This window comes from Pseudophryne corroboree, chromosome 6, assembly GCF_028390025.1.
Source record: "Pseudophryne corroboree isolate aPseCor3 chromosome 6, aPseCor3.hap2, whole genome shotgun sequence".
Taxonomy (NCBI): Eukaryota; Metazoa; Chordata; class Amphibia; order Anura; family Myobatrachidae; genus Pseudophryne; species Pseudophryne corroboree.
The window spans coordinates 776917591-776940050 of NC_086449.1; the positions used below are offsets into that span (position 1 = coordinate 776917591).

The 22460-nt window shown below is 47.4% G+C and overlaps 1 protein-coding gene across 8 annotated transcripts in view; it reads left to right on the forward strand.

The window, feature by feature from the left end:
• The first annotated feature begins 886 nt into the window (after positions 1–886).
• Positions 887–22460, forward strand: part of LOC134933484 (transcription factor SPT20 homolog) — a 96579-nt gene continuing 75005 nt past the window's right edge. The window contains exon 1 of one of the 8 annotated variants that reach the window (XR_010179717.1): positions 887–1026. The gene's annotated coding sequence lies outside the window, so the exon portion shown is untranslated. Of the gene's footprint in view, positions 1027–1051; positions 1216–2148; positions 2167–22460 lie in introns of those variants that run through there. The other 7 variants (XR_010179715.1, XR_010179719.1, XR_010179714.1 and 4 more) reach the window with 7 other exon arrangements.

The window sequence follows — 22460 nt, forward strand, 5'->3', positions numbered from 1 at the left end:
CCGATCAACATCTACCACTACAACAGACGGACCTCATGCCATGCTACAAGAGATCCAGGAACCTACGTGACCTCTTAGTAAAAGCGGACATTTCAGAATTAACTAAATCATCTAAATTAGGCCTCTTAGCGCCCCTAAAACTGGGCTGCTTTAGATGTACCTGCGTCACATGCAGTTACATGATTACAGGCAACACATTTTCTCATCCCCATTTAGGTACTAAATTCCATATTAAATATCATCTGACCTGCGACACTACCCACACAGTATACCAGATAATTTGCCCATGCGGGTTGGTATATGTGGGTAAAACCACACGGAAATTCAAAGAGCGCATGACCGCACACAGGTCATCCATTAGACTAGGTCTACAAAAAGGTAGCAGTGACCAGCCGGTTGCTCGCCACTTCATACTAGCCAAACATGCTCTGGCAACTATCAAATACAGGATGATAGACCACATACCCCCGTCCCTTAGAGGGGGTGACCGTGGCAGTGCCTTACTAAGGTGTGAATCCAAATGGATTCATAAACTGGACACAGTTAGTCCTAGGGGCCTCAATGACAAGGCACCCCTTTCCTGCTTCATGTAATCCCAGCAACATGTAAACTCTACACCCTCAGTGATAACATTATGTATAACATGACACCTATTGGGTTTCTTGTGATCTGTCCATACTTTGTTTATTCTTCAATCTGTAGTTCTGATTCTCATTCTGTGTATATGGGCCGCGTCATGACATTTATATTTATATATCTATACCTTCATTACTATTATGCTGGCATTTAACTATCTGCTGCATTTTTAGACATGTTCATGTACCTATACCGCAGTGAACTACAAGTATTTGCACTTTGTTATTGTGTATAGCCGGTTTCCATGACACCCGACGTGCATCACGTGTAGCGCGATGACGTCACCAGACTGCGCCACAGCTGACGGGAGATTGCCGCCCGACGGACTCCGGCGGTAGGCGGTCCCCGCTCCGGCCCGCGCAACACACACCAGTGGTGAGGGGTTATAAGGTGAGTGCTTTTTTGTTTTTAAATGTATGTCTTGAAGAAAATTGAATAAATTGAAACGTTGACAGCTACCCAGGGCTCCCGTTCAGTTCGTCCATCAGCGTCTGAGTGCCGTACCACGCCAGTCTTGTCTACATCTTCCTGCACACGGAGGATCAGTAAGGGCACCGGACCAAATTGCCACCTCCATCAGTGAGTGCCAGATCACCACACCATATATATATATATATACATACATACACATACTGTGTATATATATACATACATATATACACATACATACATATACTGTGTGTGTGTGTGTATATATATATATATATATATATATATATATACACATACTATACATAGTATGCATGCATGGGATGCAGTCAGCATACCGGTGTTCAGGATATCGGCATTTGGAATGCTGATGCCGGAATACCAACATTGGTCAGAATGCTGGTGCGGGATACACACGTGGATAAAAACCCGAACGTAAGTGTGCTGTGGTAGGAGATGGAGGGGAAAGGTTTAGGCTGTGGGAGGGTTAGTATTAGGCTGCAGGAAGAGGGTTAGTTGTGGGGAGGGGGGGTTAGGCACCACCGGGAAGGGTTAGGCTGCAGGGGTGGAAAGGTTAGTTTTAGGCTACAGGTGTGTGGGGGGTGGGTTAGGTTTAGGCATCACCGAGTAAAGTTAGGGTCAGGCTGCGGGAAGGGAGGGTTAGGTGGGGGAGTAGATGAGGGTTAGTATACTTACCTTCCAGGTGTCAAGATTTGGCATGTAAGGGTGATGTCTGTATTCTGACCGCTGCCATCACAAAGATCCCGATACCATCCCTGCATGCATATATAGCGTATAGTGTATATATATATATATATTTTTTTTTTATTATTATTATTATTATTATTATTATATATATATATATAAAGTACACACATACAATACACATGCATATATACAGACCCTCCAACATGACCCGCCCCACTAGGTACAAAATGCTCTGTTTCTGGACTTCCCTCTTAATTTATGATTTCCATCACCTGTGTTGAACTAGTTAAATGATAAGAAAGCTGTTTCTTCACAGGTGATGGCAATAATAAATGAAGAGGGAAGTCCAGGAACAGAGCATTTTGTACCTAGTGGGGCGGGTCATGTTGGAGGGTATGTATATAGCGTATAGTATATTATATATATATATAATGCACACACATACAATACACATGCATAAAGCACACACATACAATACACGTACATAATATACATATATATGCAGAGTACATGTTGTATACATAGTATAGATAACTATACATCATACTTGCCTACCTGACCCTCTCCATGAGGGAGAAAATGCTCTGTTCCTGGACTTTCCTGGTAATGTATGATTGCCATCACCTGTGGTGAGCTAGGTAATTGATACGAAAGGTGTTTCACCACAGGTGATGGCAATCATACATTACCAGGAAAGTCCAGGAACAGAGCATTTTCTCCCTCATGGAGAGGGTCAGGTAGGCAAGCATGCTATACATACTGCAAAAGAGCAGGGAGGGTGTTACAGGAGGTGCTGGATAGAGATGGAGCTTGTAGGTTTTGGTGAGGGGAAATGAAGCTTATAAAAGTAATTATCCTGTACAGTACTATACACATGTATGTGTGTGTGACACACTGACAGGTGACTAGTAACCATCTCTCCTGTGTTGAGTTCCTGGCTGCAATATCATTCTTCAGCCTGCTGCCCGGGTAGTTGCTGGTCTGTGTGTGGGTGGGGGGTGTCTGTGCTCTGATTGGCTGAGTGACTGTGTGTGATGTGTCACTCAGCCAATCAGAGCACAGCAGATGCTGCTGAGGAGTTCCTGCACTGATCAGGAATCTCCTCAGCTTTACAGCAGGGCGCACCACGGCTTCAGCAGCTGATAGTGAGTACCTACCGTATACAGCTCGTCACCAGCCCGACCCTGCCTTGGCCACGCCCCCGATGATAGTGGGAGGAGTTACAGAGCAGGGGGCACACCTGGGATTAACCAACAACCCAGGCCGACTCTGATTGTGAGGATAGGCCAGTGGGCGGGGCTATGGACGGATTCGGGGGCAGAGCCTCAGAGGTATTCAGGACTGACTCGGGCCGGCAGAGTTTCAGACCTCTGTGGTCGGAACTTTGGCCAGCTGGTTTGGGGTGTTGTGGGCCTATTTTCAATGGGAGGCCTGGAGCTGCAGCTCCATCCGCCCCATTGTTAATCCGGCCCTGTGTATAGGTGTCAGTGTGTGTATGTCAGTGCATGTCGGTGTGTATGTATAGGTGTCAGTGTATGTCGGTGTGTATGTACAGGTGTCAGGGTGTGTATGTCAGTGTATGCCGGTGTGTATGTACAGGTGTCAGGGTGTGTATGTCAGTGTATGTCGGTGTGTATGTACAGGTGTCAGGGTGTGTATGTCAGTGTGTATGTACAGGTGTCAGGGTGTGTATGTCAGTGTATGTCGGTGTGTATGTACAGGTGTCTGGGTGTGTATGTCGGTGTCTGGGTGTGTATGTCGGTGTGTATGTACAGGTGTCAGTGTGTGTATGTCGGTGTGTATGTACAGGTGTCAGGGTGTGTATGTCAATGTATGTCGGTGTGTATGTACAGGTGTCAGTGTGTGTATGTCAGTGTATGTCGGTGTGTATGTACAGGTGTCAGTGTGTGTATGTCAGTGTATGTCGGTGTGTATGTACAGGCATCAGTGTGTGTATGTCAGTGTATGTCGGTGTGTATGTTAGAGATGAGCGGGTTCGGTTCCTCGGAATCCGAACCCCCCCGAACTTCAGCCTTTTCTCTATCGTCCTAAGTGGATGCTGGGGTTCCTGAAAGGACCATGGGGAATAGCGGCTCCGCAGGAGACAGGGCACAAAAAAATTAAAGCTTTTACCAGATCAGGAGGTGTGCACTGGCTCCTCCCCCTATGACCCTCCTCCAGACTCCAGTTAGATTTTGTGCCCGAACGAGAAGGGTGCAATCTAGGTGGCTCTCCTAAAGAGCTGCTTAGAGAAAGTTTAGCTTAGGTTTTTTACTTTACAGTGAGTCCTGCTGGCAACAGGATCACTGCAACGAGGGACTTAGGGGAGAAGTAGTGAACTCACCTGCGTGCAGAGTGGATTTGCTGCTTGGCTACTGGACACTAGCTCCAGAGGGACGATCACAGGTACAGCCTGGATGGTCACCGGAGCCGCGCCGCCGGCCCCCTTGCAGACGCTGAAGAGAGAAGAGGTCCAAAATCGGCGGCTGAAGACTCCTGAGTCTTCATAAAGGTAGCGCACAGCACTGCAGCTGTGCGCCATTTTCCTCTCAGCACACTTCACACAACAGTCACTGAGGGTGCAGAGCGCTGGGGGGGGCGCTCTGAGAGGCAAATAAAAACCTTATTAGAGGCAAAAAATACCTCACATATAGCCCACAGAGGCTATATGGAGATATTTAACCCCTGCCTAACTTCAAAAATAGCGGGAGACGAGCCCGCCGAAAAAGGGGCGGGGCCTATCTCCTCAGCACACAGCGCCATTTTCTCTCACAGAAAAGCTGGAGAGAAGGCTCCCAGGCTCTCCCCTGCACTGCACTACAGAAACAGGGTTAAAACAGAGAGGGGGGGCACTGATTTTGGCGATATTGTATATATATAAAAGATGCTATAAGGGAGAAACACTTATATAAGGTTGTCCCTATATAATTATAGCGTTTTTGGTGTGTGCTGGCAGACTCTCCCTCTGTCTCCCCAAAGGGCTAGTGGGTCCTGTCCTCTGTCAGAGCATTCCCGGTGTGTGTGCTGTGTGTCGGTACGTGTGTGTCGACATGTATGAGGACGATGTTGGTGAGGAGGCGGAGAAATTGCCTGTAATGGTGATGTCACTCTCTAGGGAGTCGACACCGGAATGGATGGCTTATTTAGAGAATTACGTGAGAATGTCAACACGCTGCAAGGTCGGTTGACGACATGAGACGGCCGACAATCTATTAGGACCGGTCCAGGCGTCTCAGAAACACCGTCAGGGGTTTTTAAAAAACGCCCATTTACCTCAGTCGGTCGACACAGACACAGACACGGACACTGAATACAGTGTCGACGGTGAATAAACAAACGTATTTCTCATTAGGGCCACACGTTAAGGGCAATGAAGGAGGTGTTACGTGTTTCTGATACTACAAGTACCACAAGAAAGGGTATTATGTGGGAGTGAAAAAACTACCTGTAGTTTTTCCTGAATCAGATAAAATAAAATGAAGTGTGTGATGATGCGTAGGGTTACCCCGATAGCAAATATTGGCGTTATACCCTTTCCCGCCAGAAATTAGGGTACGTTGGGAAACACCCCTTAGGGTGATAAGGCGCTCACACGCTTATCAAGTGGCGTTACCGTCTCCAGATACGGCCGCCCTCAAGGAGCCAGCTGATAGGAAGCTGGAAAAATATCCTAAAAAGTATATACACACATACGGTGGTTATACTGCGACCAGCGATCGCCATCAGCCTGGAGATGCAGTGCTGGGTTGGCTTGGTCGGATTCCCTGACTGAAAATATTTTATTCATGTAGAGCATTTAATAGGATGCATTCTATATATATGTATGTGAGATGCACAGAGGGATATTTGCTCTCTGGCATCAAGATAAGTGCGTTGTCCATATCTCCCAGAAGATGTCAGGGACACGACAGTGGTCAGGTGATACAGATCCCATACGGCAGATGGAAGTATTGCTGTATAAAGGGAAGGAGTTATTTGGGGGTCGGTCCATCGGACCTGGGGACCACAGCAACAGCTGGGAAATCCAACCTTTTTTACCCCAAGTTACATCTCAGCTAAAAAAGACACCGTCTTTTCAGCCTCAATCTTTCCTTTCCCATGAGGGCATGCAGGCAAAAGGCCAGTCATATCTGCCCAGACATAGAGGTAAGGGAAGTAGACTGCAGCAGGCAGCCCTTTCCCAGGAAAAGAAGCCCTCCACCGCGTCTGCCAAGTCCTCAGCATGACGCTGGGGCCGTGCAAGCGGACTCAAGGTGGGGGGGTAGTCTCAAGAGTCTCAGGGCGCAGTGGGATCACTCGCAAGTTGACCCCTAGATCGTACGAGTATTATCCCAGGGGTAAAGATTGGAGAGTCGAGACATCTTCTCCTCGCAGGTTCCTGAAGTCTGCTTTACCAACGGCTCCCTCCGACAGGGAGGCAGCATTGGAAACAATTCACAAGCTGTATATCCAGCAGGTGATAATCAAAGTACCCCTCCTACGACAAGGAAAAGGGTATTATTTTTCCACACTATATTGTGGTACTGAAGCCAGACGGCTTGGTGACACATAGTCTAAATCTAAAATGTTTTGAACACTTACATAAAAGGTTCAAATCGAGATAAAGTCACTCAGAGCAGTGATAGCGAACCGGAAAAAAGGGGACTATATGGTGTCCCTGGACATCAAGGATTACCTCCATGTCCAAATTTTGTCCTTCTCATCAAGGGTACCTCTGGTTCGTGGTACAGAACTGTCAATATCAGTTTCAGACGATGCCGTTTGAATTATCCACGGCACCCCGGGCCTTTTTACCAAGGTAATGGCCGAAAAGATGTTTCTTCAAAGAAAAAAGGCATCTAAATTATCCCTTACTTGCACGACCTAAAAAGGGCAAGTTCCAGAGAACAGTTGGAGGTCGGAAGAGCACTATCTAAAGTAGTTCTTCGACGGCACGACTGGATTCTAAATATTCCAAGAATCGCAGCTGTTTTCCGACGATACGTCTGCTGTTCCTAGGGATGATTCTGGACACGGTTCAGAAAAAGGTTTTTCTTCCCGAGGAAAAAGCCAAGGAGTTATCCGACCTGTCAGGAACCTCCTAAAACCAGGAAAGGTGTCTGTACATCAATGCACAAGAGTCCTGGGAAAAATGGTGGCTTTTTACGAAGCAATTCCATTCGGCAGATTCCATGCAAGAATTTTCCAAAGGGATCTGTTGGACAAATGGTCAGGGTCGCATCCTCAGATGCACCTGCGAATAACCCTGTCGCCAAGGACAAGGGTATATCTTCTGTGGTGGTTGCAAAAGGCTCATCTATTGGAGGGCCGCAGATTCGGCATACAGGATTTGATCCTGGTGACCACGGACGCCAGCCTGAGAGGTTGGGGAGCAGTCACACAAGGAAGAAACTTCCAGGGGGTATGGACGAACCTGGAAAAGTCTCTTCACATAAACATTCTGGTACTAAGAGCAATCTAAAATGCTCTAAGCCAGGCGGAACCACTCCTGCAAGGAAAACCGGTGTTGATTCAGTCGGACAACATCACGGCGGTCGCCCATGTAAACAGACAGGGCGGCACAAGAAGCAGGAGTGCAATGGCAGAAGCTGCCAAGATTCTTCGCTGGGCGGAGAATCACGTAATAGCACTGTCAGCAGTGTTCTTCCCGGGCGTGGACAACTGGGAAGCAGACTTCCTCAGCAGACACGATATTCACCCGGGAGAGGGGGGTCTTCATCCAGAAGTCTTCCACATGCTAATAAACTGTTGGGAAAGACCAATGGTAGACATGATGGCGTCTCGCCTCAACAAGAAACTGGACAAGTATTGCGCCAGGTCAAGAGATCCACAGGCAATAGCTGTGGACGCACTGGTAACACCTTGGGTGTACAAATCAGTATATGTGTTTCCTCCTCTGCCTCTCATACCAAAGGTATTGAAGATTATACGGTGAGGAGGAGTAAGAACAATAAAACTAGTGGCTCCGGATTGGCCAAGAAGGACTTGGTACCCGGAACTTCAAGAGTTGGTCACGGACGACCCGTGCCCTCTACTTCTGAGAAGGGACCTGCTACAACAGGGTCCCTGTCTCTTTCAAGACTTACCGCGGCTGCGTTTGACGGCATGGCGGTTGAACGCCAGATCCTAAAAGGGAAAGGCATTCCAGAAGAAGTCATTCCTACCTTGATTAAGGCAAGGAAGGAAGTCACCGCGAAACATTATCACCGCATTTGGCGAAAATATGTCGCGTGGTGCGAGGATCGGAGTGTTCCGACGGAGGAATTTCAACTGGGTCGTTTCCTACATTTCCTACAATCAGGATTGTCTATGGGTCTCAAATTGAGATCTATTAAGGTTCAAATTTCGGCCCTGTCAATATTCTTCCAAAAAGAATTGGCCTCAGTTCCTGAGGTACAGACTTTTGTTAAAGGAGTACTGCATATACAGCCTCCTGTGGTGCCTCCGGTGGCACCGTGGGATCTAAATGTAGTTTTAGATTTCCTCAAATCCCATTGGTTTGAACCATTGAAAAAGGTGGATTTTAAATATCTCACATGGAAAGTGACTATGTTACTGGCCCTGGCTTCCGCCAGGAGAGTATCTGAATTGGCGGCTTTATCTTATAAAAGCCCTTATCTAATCTTCCATTCGGATAGGGCAGAACTGAGGACTCGTCCGCATTTTCTCCCTAAGGTGGTATCAGCGTTTCACCTGAACCAACCTATTGTGGTGCCTGCGGCCACTGGCGACTTGGAGGACTCCAAGTTGTTGGACGTTGTCAGAGCCTTAAAAATATACATTTCAAGGACGGCTGAAGTCAGAAAATCTGACTCGCTGTTGTTACTATATGCACCCAACAAGTTGGGTGCCCCTGCTTCTAAGCAGACGATTGCTCGTTGGATTTGTAACACAATTCAACTTGCTCATTCTGTGGCAGGCCTGCCACAGCCTAAATCTGTTAAGGCCCATTCCACAAGGAAGGTGGGCTCATCTTGGGCGGCTGCCCGAGGGGTCTCGGCATTACAATTCTGCCGAGCAGCTACGTGGTCGGGGGAAAACACGTTTGTAAAATTCTACAAATTTGATACCCTGGCAAAAGAGGACTTGGAATTCTCTCATTCGGTGCTGCAGAGTCATCCGCACTCTCCCGCCCGTTTGGGAGCTTTGGTATAATCCCCATGGTCCTTTCAGGAACCCCAGCATCCACTTAGGACGATAGAGAAAATAAGAATTTACTTACCGATAATTCTATTTCTCGGAGTCCGTAGTGGATGCTGGGCGCCCATCCCAAGTGCGGATTATCTGCAATACTGTACATAGTTATTGTTAACAAATTCGGGTTATATTGTTAAGGAGCCATCTTTAAGAGGCTCTTTCTGTTATCATACTGTTAACTGGGTTTAGATCACAAGTTGTACGGTGTGATTGGTGTGGCTGGTATGAGTCTTACCCGGGATTCAAATTGCCTCCCTTATTGTGTACGCTCGTCCGGGCACAGTACCTAACTGGAGTCTGGAGGAGGGTCATAGGGGGAGGAGCCAGTGCACACCTCCTGATCTGGTAAAAGCTTTAATTTTTTTGTGCCCTGTCTCCTGCGGAGCCGCTATTCCCCATGGTCCTTTCAGGAACCCCAGCATCCACTACGGACTCCGAGAAATAGAATTATCGGTAAGTAAATTCTTATTTTTACACGGGTCCGAGGCAGACTCGGATCTTCCCGCCTTGCTCGGCTAACCCGAGCGCGCCCGAACGTCATCATCCCGCTGTCGGATTCTCGCGAGGCTCGTATTCTATCGCGAGACTCGGATTCTATATAAGGAGCCGCGCGTCGCCGCCATTTTCACACGTGCATTGAGATTGATAGGGAGAGGACGTGGCTGGCGTCCTCTCCGTTTAGATAGAGAGTGAGACACTTGATTTACTAGTAATTTAATTTTATTAATTTTGGGGAGCATTAGGAGTACTCAGAGAGTGCAGAGTTTTGCTGATAGTTATACTAGTGACCACCAGATTTATTTATTATTTAAAATCCGTTCTCTGCCTGAAAAAAAACGATACACAGTCACATACCATATCTGTGCTCAGCCTCAGTGTGCTGCATGATAATATCATCTATGTATATCTGACTGTGCTGAGTGCTCACTGCTCACACAGCTTAATTGTGGGGGAGACTGGGGAGCAGTTATAGCAGGAGTACATAACAGTGCACACTTTTGCTGCCAGTGTGACTGACCAGTGACCACCAGTATATTGTCTGCCTGAAAAAGTTAAACACTCGTGTGGTGTTTTTTTTTTCTATTCTATAAACGCATTCTGCTGACAGACAGTGTCCAGCAGGTCCGTCATTCATTATATTATAATATATACCTGCAGTAGTGATATATATATATATTTTTTATATCATTATCATCCAGTCTATACTAGCAGACGCAGTACGGTAGTCCACGGCTGTAGCTACCTCTGTGTCGGCAGTGCTCGTCCATAATTGTATACCTACCTGTGGTGGGTTTTTTTTTTCTATCTTCTTCATACTAGTAGTTTAGGAGTCTGCTGCTGACAGTGTCCAGCAGGTCCGTCATTATATAATATATACCTGTCCTGCAGTAGTGATATATATATATATATTTTTTATATCATTATCATCCAGTCTATACTAGCAGACGCAGTACGGTAGTCCACGGCTGTAGCTACCTCTGTGTCGGCAGTGCTCGTCCATAATTGTATACCTACCTGTGGTGGGTTTTTTTTTTCTCTATCTTCTTCATACTAGTAGTTTAGGAGTCTGCTGCTGACAGTGTCCAGCAGGTCCGTCGTTATATAATATATACCTGTCCTGCAGTAGTGATATATATATATTTTTTATATCATTATCATCCAGTCTATACTAGCAGACGCAGTACGGTAGTCCACGGCTGTAGCTACCTCTGTGTCGGCAGTGCTCGTCCATAATTGTATACCTACCTGTTTTGGGTTTTTTTTTTCTATCTTCTTCATACTAGTAGTTTAGGAGTCTGCTGCTGACAGTGTCCAGCAGGTCCATCATTATATAATATATACCTGTCCTGCAGTAGTGATATATATATATATTTTTTATATCATTATCATCCAGTCTATACTAGCAGACGCAGTACGGTAGTCCACGGCTGTAGCTACCTCTGTGTCGGCAGTCACTCGTCATCCATAAGTATACTAGTATCCATCCATCTCCATTGTTTACCTGAGGTGCCTTTTAGTTGTGCCTATTAAAATATGGAGAACAAAAATGTTGAGGTTCCAAAAATAGGGAAAGATCAAGATCCACTTCCACCTCGTGCTGAAGCTGCTGCCACTAGTCATGGCCGAGACGATGAAATGCCATCAACGTCGTCTGCCAAGGCCGATGCCCAATGTCATAGTACAGAGCATGTAAAATCCAAAACACCAAATATAAGTAAAAAAAGGACTCAAAAATCTAAAATAAAATCGTCGGAGGAGAAGCGTAAACTTGCCAATATGCCATTTACCACACGGAGTGGCAAGGAACGGCTGAGGCCCTGGCCTATGTTCATGGCTAGTGGTTCAGCTTCACATGAGGATGGAAGCACTCAGCCTCTCGCTAGAAAAATGAAAAGACTTAAGCTGGCAAAAGCACAGCAAAGAACTGTGCGTTCTTCGAAATCACAAATCCACAAGGAGAGTCCAATTGTGTCGGTTGCGATGCCTGACCTTCCCAACACTGGACGTGAAGAGCATGCGCCTTCCACCATTTGCACGCCCCCTGCAAGTGCTGGAAGGAGCACCCGCAGTCCAGTTCCTGATAGTCAGATTGAAGATGTCAGTGTTGAAGTACACCAGGATGAGGAGGATATGGGTGTTGCTGGCGCTGGGGAGGAAATTGACCAGGAGGATTCTGATGGTGAGGTGGTTTGTTTAAGTCAGGCACCCGGGGAGACACCTGTTGTCCGTGGGAGGAATATGGCCATTGACATGCCTGGTGAAAATACCAAAAAAATCAGCTCTTCAGTGTGGAAGTATTTCAACAGAAATGCGGACAACATTTGTCAAGCCGTGTGTTGCCTTTGTCAAGCTGTAATAAGTAGGGGTAAGGACGTTAACCACCTCGGAACATCCTCCCTTATACGTCACCTGCAGCGCATTCATCATAAGTCAGTGACAAGTTCAAAAACTTTGGGCGACAGCGGAAGCAGTCCACTGACCAGTAAATCCCTTCCTCTTGTAACCAAGCTCACGCAAACCACCCCACCAACTCCCTCAGTGTCAATTTCCTCCTTCCCCAGGAATGCCAATAGTCCTGCAGGCCATGTCACTGGCAATTCTGACGAGTCCTCTCCTGCCTGGGATTCCTCCGATGCATCCTTGCGTGTAACGCCTACTGCTGCTGGCGCTGCTGTTGTTGCTGCTGGGAGTCGATGGTCATCCCAGAGGGGAAGTCGTAAGACCACTTTTACTACTTCCACCAAGCAATTGACTGTCCAACAGTCCTTTGCGAGGAAGATGAAATATCACAGCAGTCATCCTGCTGCAAAGCGGATAACTGAGGCCTTGGCATCCTGGGCGGTGAGAAACGTGGTTCCGGTATCCATCATTACTGCAGAGCCAACTATAGACTTGTTTGAGGTACTGTGTCCCCGGTACCAAATACCATCTAGGTTCCATTTCTCTAGGCAGGCGATACCGAAAATGTACACAGACCTCAGAAAAAGACTCACCAGTGTCCTAAAAAATGCAGTTGTACCCAATGTCCACTTAACCATAGTGATGAGCACCGGAAATTTTTCGGGTTTTGTGTTTTGGTTTTGGGTTCGGTTCCGCGGCCGTGTTTTGGGTTCGAACGCGTTTTGGCAAAACCTCACCGAATTTTTTTTGTCGGATTCGGGTGTGTTTTGGATTCGGGTGTTTTTTTCAAAAAACCCTAAAAAACAGCTTAAATCATAGAATTTGGGGGTCATTTTGATCCCAAAGTATTATTAACCTCAATAACCATAATTTCCACTCATTTTCAGTCTATTCTGAACACCTCACACCTCACAATATTATTTTTAGTCCTAAAATTTGCACCGAGGTCGCTGGATGACTAAGCTCAGCGACCCAAGTGGCCGACACAAACACCTGGCCCATCTAGGAGTGGCACTGCAGTGTCACGCAGGATGGCCCTTCCAAAAAACACCCCCCAAACAGCACATGACGCAAAGAAGAAAAAAAAGAGGCGCAATGAGGTAGCTGTGTGAGTAAGCTAAGCGACCCTAGTGGCCGACACAAACACCTGGCCCATCTAGGAGTGGCACTGCAGTGTCACGCAGGATGGCCCTTCCAAAAAACACCCCCCAAACAGCACATGACGCAAAGAAAAAAAGAGGCGCAATGAGGTAGCTGTGTGACTAAGATAAGCGACCCAAGTGGCTGACACAAGCACCTGGCCCATCTAGGAGTGGCACTGCAGTGTCACGCAGGATGGCCCTTCCAAAAACTACTCCCCAAACAGCACATGACGCAAATAAAAATGAAAGAAAAAAGAGGTGCAAGATGGAATTGTCCTTGGGCCCTCCCACCCACCCTTATGTTGTATAAACAGGACATGCACACTTTAACCAACCCATCATTTCAGTGACAGGGTCTGCCACACGACTGTGACTGAAATGACGGGTTGGTTTGGACCCCCACCAAAAAAGAAGCAATTAATCTCTCCTTGCACAAACTGGCTCTACAGAGGCAAGATGTCCACCTCATCATCATCCTCCGATATATCACCGTGTACATCCCCCTCCTCACAGATTATCAATTCCTCCCCACTGGAATCCACCATCTCAGCTCCCTGTGTACTTTGTGGAGGCAATTGCTGCTGGTGAATGTCTCCACGGAGGAATTGATTATAATTCATTTTAATGAACATCATCTTCTCCACATTTTCTGGATGTAACCTCGTACGCCGATTGCTGACAAGGTGAGCGGCGGCACTAAACACTCTTTCGGAGTACACACTTGTGGGAGGGCAACTTAGGTAGAATAAAGCCAGTTTGTGCAAGGGCCTCCAAATTGCCTCTTTTTCCTGCCAGTATAAGTACGGACTGTCTGACGTGCCTACTTAGATGCGGTCACTCATATAATCCTCCACCATTCTTTCAATGGGGAGAGAATCATATGCAGTGACAGTAGACGACATGTCCGCCGTAATCGTTGTCAGGTCCTTCAGTCCGGACCAGATGTCAGCATCAGCAGTCGCTCCAGACTGCCCTGCATCACCGCCAGCGGGTGGGCTCGGAATTCTGAGCCTTTTCCTCGCACCCCCAGTTGCGGGAGAATGTGAAGGAGGAGATGTTGACAGGTCGCGTTCTGCTTGACTTGACAATTTTCTCACCAGCAGTTCTTTGAACCCCAGCAGACTTGTGTCTGCCGGAAAGAGAGATCCAAGGTAGGTTTTAAATCTAGGATCGAGCACGGTGGCCAAAATGTAGTGCTCTGATTTCAACAGATTGACCACCCGTGAATCCTTGTTAAGCGAATTAAGGGCTCCATCCACAAGTCCCACATGCCTAGCGGAATCGCTCTGTGTTAGCTCCTCCTTCAATGTCTCCAGCTTCTTCTGCAAAAGCCTGATGAGGGGAATGACCTGACTCAGGCTGGCAGTGTCTGAACTGACTTCACGTGTGGCAAGTTCAAAAGGTTGCAGAACCTTGCACAACGTTGAAATCATTCTCCACTGCGCTTGAGACAGGTGCATTCCACCTCCTATATCGTGCTCAGTTGTATAGGCTTGAATGGCCTTTTGCTGCTCCTCCAACCTCTGAAGCATATAGAGGGTTGAATTCCACCTCGTTACCACTTCTTGCTTCAGATGATGGCAGGGCAGGTTCAGGCGTTTTTGGTGGTGCTCCAGTCTTCTGTACGTGATGCCTGTACGCCGAAAGTGTGCCGCAATTCTTCTGGCCACCGACAGCATCTCTTGCACGCCCCTGTCGTTTTTTAAATAATTCTGCACCACCAAATTCAAGGTATGTGCAAAACATGGGACGTGCTGGAATTTGCCCAGATTTAATGCACACACAATATTGCTGGCGTTGTCCGATGCCACAAATCCACAGGAGAGTCCAATTGGGGTAAGCCATTCTGCGATGATCTTCCTCAGTTGCCGTAAGAGGTTTTCAGCTGTGTGCGTATTCTGGAAAGCGGTGATACAAAGCGTAGCCTGCCTAGGAAAGAGTTGGCGTTTGCGAGATGCTGCTACTGGTGCCGCCGCTGCTGTTCTTGCGGCGGGAGTCAATACATCTACCCAGTGGGCTGTCACAGTCATATAGTCTTGAGTCTGCCCTGCTTCACTTGTCCACATGTCCGTGGTTAAGTGGACATTGGGTACAACTGCATTTTTTAGGACACTGGTGACTCTTTTTCTGAGGTCTGTGTACATTTTCGGTATCGCCTGCCTAGAGAAATGGAACCTAGATGGTATTTGGTACCGGGGACACAGTACCTCCAACAAGTCTCTAGTTGGCTCTGCAGTAATGATGGATACCGGAACCACGTTTCTCACCGCCCAGGATGCCAAGGCCTCAGTTATCCGCTTTGCAGCAGGATGACTGCTGTGATATTTCATCTTCCTCGCAAAGGACTGTTGGACAGTCAATTGCTTGGTGGAAGTAGTAAAAGTGGTCTTACGACTTCCCCTCTGGGATGACGATCGACTCCCAGCAGCAACAACAGCAGCGCCAGCAGCAGTAGGCGTTACACGCAAGGATGTATCGGAGGAATCCCAGGCAGGAGAGGACTCGTCTGAATTGCCAGTGACATGGCCTGCAGGACTATTGGCATTCCTGGGGAAGGAGGAAATTGACACTGAGGGAGTTGGTGGGGTGGTTTGCGTGAGCTTGGTTACAAGAGGAAGGGATTTACTGGTCAGTGGACTGCTTCCGCTGTCGCCCAAAGTTTTTGAACTTGTCACTGACTTATGATGAATGCGCTGCAGGTGACGTATAAGGGAGGATGTTCCGAGGTGGTTAACGTCCTTACCCCTACTTATTACAGCTTGACAAAGGCAACACACGGCTTGACAAATGTTGTCCGCATTTCTGTTGAAATACTTCCACACTGAAGAGCTGATTTTTTTGGTATTTTCACCAGGCATGTCAATGGCCATATTCCTCCCACGGACAACAGGTGTCTCCCCGGGTGCCTGACTTAAACAAACCACCTCACCATCAGAATCCTCCTGGTCAATTTCCTCCCCAGCGCCAGCAACACCCATATCCTCCTCATCCTGGTGTACTTCAACACTGACATCTTCAATCTGACTATCAGGAACTGGACTGCGGGTGCTCCTTCCAGCACTTGCAGGGGGCGTGCAAATGGTGGAAGGCGCATGCTCTTCACGTCCAGTGTTGGGAAGGTCAGGCATCGCAACCGACACAATTGGACTCTCCTTGTGGATTTGTGATTTCGAAGAACGCACAGTTCTTTGCTGTGCTTTTGCCAGCTTAAGTCTTTTCCTTTTTCTAGCGAGAGGCTGAGTGCTTCCATCCTCATGTGAAGCTGAACCACTAGCCATGAACATAGGCCAGGGCCTCAGCCGTTCCTTGCCACTCCGTGTGGTAAATGGCATATTGGCAAGTTTACGCTTCTCCTCCGACGATTTTATTTTAGATTTTTGAGTCCTTTTTTTACTGATATTTGGTGTTTTGGATTTTACATGCTGTGTACTATGACATTGGGCATCGGCCTTGGCAGACGACGTTGATGGCATTTCATCGTCTCGGCCATGACTAGTGGCAGCAGCTTCAGCACGAGGTGGAAGTGGATCTTGATCTTTCCCTATTTTTGGAACCTCAACATTTTTGTTCTCCATATTTTAATAGGCACAACTAAAAGGCACCTCAGGTAAACAATGGAGATAGATGGATAGTAGTATACTTATGGATGACGAGCGACTGCCGACACAGAGGTAGCTACAGCCGTGGACTACCGTACTGCGTCTGCTAGTATAGACTGGATGATAATGATATAAAAATATATATATATATCACTACTGCAGGACAGGTATATATTGTATAATGACGGACCTGCTGGACACTGTCAGCACTGCAGACTCCTAAACTACTAGTATGAAGAAGATAGAAAAAAAAAAACCCACCACAGGTAGGTATACAATTATGGACGAGCGACTGCCAGTGCCGACACAGAGGTAGCTACAGCCGTGGACTACCGTACTGCGTCTGCTAGTATAGACTGGATGATAAAGATATAAAAAATATATATATATCACTACTGCAGGACAGGTATATATTATATAATGACGGACCTGCTGGACACTGTCAGCACTGCAGACTCCTAAACTACTAGTATGAAGAAGATAGAAAAAAAAAACCCACCACAGGTAGGTATACAATTATGGACGAGCGACTGCCAGTGCCGACACAGAGGTAGCTACAGCCGTGGACTACCGTACTGCGTATGCTAGTATAGACTGGATGATAATGATATAAAAAATATATATATATATCACTACTGCAGGACAGGTATATATTGTAAAATGACGGACCTGCTGGACACTGTCAGCACTGCAGACTCCTAAACTACTAGTATGAAGAAGATAGAAAAAAAAAAAAACACCACAGGTAGGTATACAATTATGGACGAGCGACTGCCAGTGCCGACACAGAGGTAGCTACAGCCGTGGACTACCGTACTGCGTCTGCTAGTATAGACTGGATGATAATGATATAAAAAATATATATATATCACTACTGCAGGACAGGTATATATTGTATAATGACGGACCTGCTGGACACTGTCAGCACTGCAGACTCCTAAACTACTAGTATGAAGAAGATAGAAAAAAAAAACCCACCACAGGTAGGTATACAATTATGGACGAGCGACTGCCAGTGCCGACACAGAGGTAGCTACAGCCGTGGACTACCGTAATGCGTCTGCTAGTATAGACTGGATGATAATGATATAAAAAATATATATATATCACTACTGCAGGACAGGTATATATTGTATAATGACGGACCTGCTGGACACTGTCAGCACTGCAGACTCCTAAACTACTAGTATAAAGAAGATAGAAAAAAAAAAACCCACCACAGGTAGGTATACAATTATGGACGAGCGACTGCCAGTGCCGACACAGAGGTAGCTACAGCCGTGGACTACCGTACTGCGTCTGCTAGTATAGACTGGATGATAATGATATAAAAAATATATATATATCACTACTGCAGGACAGGTATATATTATATAATGACGGACCTGCTGGACACTGTCAGCACTGCAGACTCCTAAACTACTAGTATGAAGAAGATAGAAATATAATGAATGACGGACCTGCTGGACACTGTCAGCAGAATGCATTTATAGAATAAAAAAAAAAAAACACCACACGAGTGTTTAACCTTTTCAGGCAGACAATATACTGGTGGTCACTGCTGGTCAGTCACACTGGCACTCTGGCAGCAAAAGTGTGCACTGTTAAATATGTACTCCTGCTATAACTGCTCCCCAGTCTCCCCCACAATTAAGCTGTGTGAGCAGTGAGCACTACTCAGCACAGTCAGATATACATAGATGATATTATCATGCAGCACACTGAGGCTGAGCACAGATATGGTATGTGACTGTGTATCGTTTTTTTTCAGGCAGAGAACGGATTATATTAAATAATAAATAAAACTGGTGGTCACTAGTATAACTATCAGCAAAACTCTGCACTCTCTGAGTACTCCTAATGCTCCAGTAAATCAAGTGTCTCACTCTCTATCTAAACGGAGAGGACGCCACGTCCTCTCCCTATCAATCTCAATGCACGTGTGAAAATGGCGGCGACGCGCGGCTCCTTATATAGAATCCGAGTCTCGCGATAGAATACGAGCCTCGCGAGAATCCGACAGCGGGATGATGACGTTCGGGCGCGCTCGGGTTAGCCGAGCAAGGCGGGAAGATCCGAGTCTGCCTCGGACCCATGTAAAAAGCGTGAAGTTCGGGGGGGGTTCGGTTTCCGAGAAACCGAACCCGCTCATCACTACTTAACCACGGACATGTGGACAAGTGGAGCAGGGCAGACTGAGGACTATATGACTGTGACAGCCCACTGGGTAGATGTATGGACTCCCGCCGCAAGAACAGCAGCGGCGGCACCAGTAGCAGCATCTCGCAAACGCCAACTCTTTCCTAGGCAGGCTACGCTTTGTATCACCGCTTTCCAGAATACGCACACAGCTGAAAACCTCTTACGGCAACTGAGGAAGATCATCGCAGAATGGCTTACCCCAATTGGACTCTCCTGTGGATTTGTGGCATCGGACAACGCCAGCAATATTGTGTGTGCATTAAATATGGGCAAATTCCAGCACGTCCCATGTTTTGCACATACCTTGAATTTGGTGGTGCAGAATTATTTAAAAAACGAGAGGGGCGTGCAAGAGATGCTGTCGGTGGCCAGAAGAATTGCGGGACACTTTCGGCGTACAGGCACCACGTACAGAAGACTGGAGCAACACCAAAAACGCCTGAACCTGCCCTGCCATCATCTGAAGCAAGAAGTGGTAACGAGGTGGAATTCAACCCTCTATATGCTTCAGAGGTTGGAGGAGCAGCAAAAGGCCATTCAAGCCTATACAACTGAGCACGATATAGGAGGTGGAATGCACCTGTCTCAAGCGCAGTGGAGAATGATTTCAACGTTGTGCAAGGTTCTGCAACCTTTTGAACTTGCCACACGTGAAGTCAGTTCAGACACTGCCAGCCTGAGTCAGGTCATTCCCCTCATCAGGCTTTTGCAGAAGAAGCTGGAGACATTGAAGGAGGAGCTAACACAGAGCGATTCCGCTAGGCATGTGGGACTTGTAAATGGAGCCCTTAATTCGCTTAACAAGGATTCACGGGTGGTCAATCTGTTGAAATCAGAGCACTACATTTTGGCCACCGTGCTCGATCCTAGATTTAAAACCTACCTTGGATCTCTCTTTCCGGCAGACACAAGTCTGCAGGGGTTCAAAGAACTGCTGGTGAGAAAATTGTCAAGTCAAGCGGAACGCGACCTGTCAACATCTCCTCCTTCACATTCTCCCGCAACTGGGGGTGCGAGGAAAAGGCTCAGAATTCCGAGCCCACCCGCTGGCGGTGATGCAGGGCAGTCTGGAGCGACTGCTGATGTTGACATCTGGTCCGGACTGAAGGACCTGCCAACGATTACGGACATGTCGTCTACTGTCACTGCATATGATTCTCTCCCCATTGAAAGAATGGTGGAGGATTATATGAGTGACCGAATCCAAGTAGGCACGTCAGACAGTCCGTACGTATACTGGCAGGAAAAAAAGGCAATTTGGAGGCCCTTGCACAAACTGGCTTTAATCTACCTAAGTTGCCCTCCCACAAGTGTGTACTCCGAAAGAGTGTTTAGTGCCGCCGCTCACCTTGTCAGCAATCGGCGTACGAGGTTACTTCCAGAAAATGTGGAGAAGATGATGTTCATTAAAATGAATTATAATCAATTCCTCCATGGAGACATTCACCAGCAGCAATTGCCTCCACAAAGTACACAGGGAGCTGTGATGATGGATTCCAGTGGGGACGAATTGATAATCTGTGAGGAGGGGGATGTACACGGTGATGAATCGGAGGATGATGATGAGGTGGACATCTTGCCTCTGTAGAGCCAGTTTGTGCAAGGAGAGATTAATTGCTTCTTTTTTGGTGGGGGTCCAAACCAACCCGTCATTTCAGTCACAGTCGTGTGGCAGACCCTGTCACTGAAATGATGGGTTGGTTAAAGTGTGCATGTCCTGTTTATACAACATAAGGGTGGGTGGGAGGGCCCAAGAACAATTCCATCTTGCACCTCTTTTTTCTTTCATTTTTCTTTGCGTCATGTGCTGTTTGGGGAGTGTTTTTTGGAAGGGCCAGCCTGCGTGACACTGCAGTGCCACTCCTAGATGGGCCAGGTGTTTGTGTCGGCCACTAGGGTCGCTTAGCTTACTCACACAGCTACCTCATTGCGCCTCTTTTTTTCTTTGCGTCATGTGCTGTTTGGGGAGTGTTTTTTGGAAGGGCCAGCCTGCCTGACACTGCAGTGCCACTCCTAGATGGGCCAGGTGTTTGTGTCGGCCACTAGGGTCGCTTAGCTTACTCACACAGCTACCTCATTGCGCCTCTTTTTTTCTTTGCGTCATGTGCTGCTTGGGGAGTATTTTTTGGAAGGGCCATCCTGCCTGACACTGCAGTGCCACTCCTAGATGGGCCAGGTGTTTGTGTCGGCCACTTGGGTCGCTGAGCTTAGTCACACAGCTACCTCATTGCGCCTCTTTTTTTCTTTGCGTCATGTGCTGTTTGGGGAGTGTTTTTTGGAAGGGCCATCCTGCCTGACACTGCAGTGCCACTCCTAGATGGGCCAGGTGTTTGTGTCGGCCACTTGGGTCGCTGAGCTTAGTCACACAGCTACCTCATTGCGCCTCTTTTTTTCTTTGAATCATGTGCTGTTTGGGGAGTGTTTTTTTGAAGGGCCATCCTGCGTGACACTGCAGTGCCACTCCTAGATGGGCCAGGTGTTTGTGTCGGCCACTAGGGTCGCTGAGCTTACTCACACAGCTACCTCATTGCGCCTCTTTTTTCTTTGCGTCATGTGCTGTTTGGGGAGTGTTTTTTGGAAGGGCCATCCTGCCTGACACTGCAGTGCCACTCCTAGATGGGCCAGGTGTTTGTGTCGGCCACTAGGGTCGCTGAGCTTAGTCACACAGCTACCTCATTGCGCCTATTTTTTTTCTTCTTTGCGTCATGTGCTGTTTGGGGAGTATTTTTTGGAAGGGCCATCCTGCCTGACACTGCAGTGCCACTCCTAGATGGGCCAGGTGTTTGTTTCGGCCACTTGGGTCGCTGAGCTTAGTCACACAGCTACCTCATTGCGCCTCTTTTTTTCTTTGCGTCATGTGCTGTTTGGGGAGTGTTTTTTTGAAGGGCCATCCTGCGTGACACTGCAGTGCCACTCCTAGATGGGCCAGGTGTTTGTGTCGGCCACTAGGGTCGCTGAGCTTACTCACACAGCTTCCTCATTGCGCCTCTTTTTTTCTTTGCGTCATGTGCTGTTTGGGGAGTGTTTTTTGGAAGGGCCATCCTGCCTGACACTGCAGTGCCACTCCTAGATGGGCCAGGTGTTTCTGTCGGCCACTAGGGTCGCTGAGCTTAGTCACACAGCTACCTCATTGCGCCTCTTTTTTTCTTCTTTGCGTCATGTGCTGTTTGGGGAGTATTTTTTGGAAGGGCCATCCTGCCTGACACTGCAGTGCCACTCCTAGATGGGCCAGGTGTTTGTGTCGGCCACTTGGGTCGCTGAGCTTAGTCACACAGCTACCTCATTGCACCTCTTTTTTTCTTTGCGTCATGTGCTGTTTGGGGAGTGTTTTTTGGAAGGGCCATCCTGCGTGACACTGCAGTGCCACTCCTAGATGGGCCAGGTGTTTGTGTCGGCCACTTGGGTCGCTGAGCTTAGTCATCCAGCGACCTCGGTGCAAATTTTAGGACTAAAAATAATATTGTGAGGTGTGAGGTGTTCAGAATAGACTGAAAATGAGTGGAAATTATGGTTATTGAGGTTAATAATACTTTGGGATCAAAATGACCCCCAAATTCTATGATTTAAGCTGTTTTTTATGTTTTTTTGATAAAAACACCCGAATCCAAAACACACCCGAATCCGACAAAAAAAATTCGGTGAGGTT